This window comes from Bos javanicus, chromosome 5, assembly GCF_032452875.1.
Source record: "Bos javanicus breed banteng chromosome 5, ARS-OSU_banteng_1.0, whole genome shotgun sequence".
In the NCBI taxonomy this organism is placed as follows: Eukaryota; Metazoa; Chordata; class Mammalia; order Artiodactyla; family Bovidae; genus Bos; species Bos javanicus.
Genome location: NC_083872.1, coordinates 7,098,552 through 7,100,424, shown reverse-complemented (window position 1 = coordinate 7,100,424; position 1,873 = coordinate 7,098,552). Strand labels below are relative to the sequence as shown.

The 1,873-nt window shown below is 35.9% G+C and overlaps 1 non-coding gene across 1 annotated transcript; it reads right to left on the bottom strand.

Annotated features, from left to right (window-relative positions):
* Positions 1-713: 713 nt before the first annotated feature.
* LOC133248975 (U6 spliceosomal RNA) lies at positions 714-823 on the bottom strand. Its single transcript, XR_009736798.1, has one exon. It is a non-coding gene; the product is annotated as a U6 spliceosomal RNA (small nuclear RNA).
* Positions 824-1,873: the final 1,050 nt, after the last annotated feature.

Sequence of the window (1,873 nt, the reverse complement as noted above, 5' to 3'; positions counted from 1 at the left end):
TTAAGTTAAGGAATGTTGAAATAGCCCAAGTTAACGGGGAGTGTTTTATCCTAACATTTTTATTAATTGTTATTCAACTAGAAGAGAAATATATGACTGAGCTGGAAGGAAAGAACACTTAACACTCACTTCTTATCCATGATTGCAAATTTAAATTCTGTTCCTCCAGGGAAAATTTCAGGGTGCTGCCCCTTCTACCACCAATGACAGAGATAGCTTGGGACACTTTAGAACCACCTAGAAGAAGTAAGTTCACAAGTTTTTAGTCTAACTTCATACAGGGAGGTAGAAGAGAGCCTCCTTCTGGTCAACTAAATAGAAGAGAATTTTGTTTTGCATGGAAAGTTCTTTGCCTATTTTAAAGTTGAAATTGCAACCAGCTTCTCTTATTGAAAAAGTTTCTGCAGTATTAATAGAAGAAAAGCAATGAAAATGATCACACTGTACTACCTCAGCAGAAATGTGACCAAACATACATGCACTTCAAAGTAAAGAAAATTCTGCACTGTTTCAATTACCAGATAATCACTTCACACAACAGTCAAATTCCAAAGAAAACACAGCCTGTACATATGTTCTCAAATTATGGGTAGATTTGGGACAAATCTTTTAAGCTAAATGACTTGAAAGTGAATTTTTTTAAATTACATTTTCTTTATTAAAATATTCATTAATTTGATGTAGCCTAGATGTAGAGTTCTAATGGATTTTTTAAAAATATGGAATGCCTCACAAATTTGCATGTCATCTTTGTACAAGGCCATGCTACTCTTCAATGTAATATATATTCCAATTTTAGTATATGTACTGCTGAAGTGAGCACTAGATTTCTAATATTTATTATAATAAATGAACTATAGGAGCATAAATCCTGATTCATATATTTTAATTTGTAAATATATCAGTTTGATGAATGGAGTCATTTTTCTGTCCAATCACATTAAATTACTTCCATAGCCAAATCCCTGGAGTAAGTTATGAGCTCATTCAGGAAATAGCCTGCCAAGAGAAGATTTGGCACACAGTAGGCAGTCAATAAATACTGAAAATAACATGTATTCTCTTAAGGCATCCATAGTATAGATTTTCAACCACATGTAAACTCTCCAGTTGAAATGTTAACAGCAGTCATTAGCCTCTCATCCAACACACCTGAGAGTTGCTTCCCCTTCCATTAATTGAAATGCTTTCTGGAGACACACATTAATTAGTAATAATCTAGCTTCCTGTGCAAGTAAGCAGTGATTCCACCAATGTACTCTGAGATCATATAATAATGATTTTAGAGTCACTGCATTCCTTGTTCCTTCAGTTTATGTTGATATTGAATTACATGTCATAATAGAAATAATCATTTATCAAGAATAATCAGGGAGGGTGAGGTTCAGATGAGTCCTTTCGCATCATCTTGGAAGGCTTCCTAAATCCTCATTCATAGATATTGAATGCCGGGGCGGGGTGGTTGGGTGGCGGGTGGTTCCCTCTATTAGGCATTGAGTATGCAAATGTGAAAAGATGTGATTCCTGTCCTCAAGAAGCTTCTAATCTAGTAAACAGAAGTTTAAGCTCATAAGTGCAACAAAATATTATACTAAGTGCTGAGAGAAAGAATGAAAATATCAATAAGGGGGACTTTTTGGTGGTCCAGTGACTAAGACTCTGCATTCCCAATGCAGGGGCGTGGCTTCCGTCCCTGGTGGGGGATCTAGACCCTACAGGCTGCAATGGAGATCAAAGATCCTGTGTGCAGCAACTAAGAGCCAACCAACTAAATAAATAAATATAAATATTAAATACACACACACACAAACAAATGAGGAAGCTGTCAGTTCAGAGTTAGGTCTAGGTGAGAAAAGCTGGAAAAACCATTCCC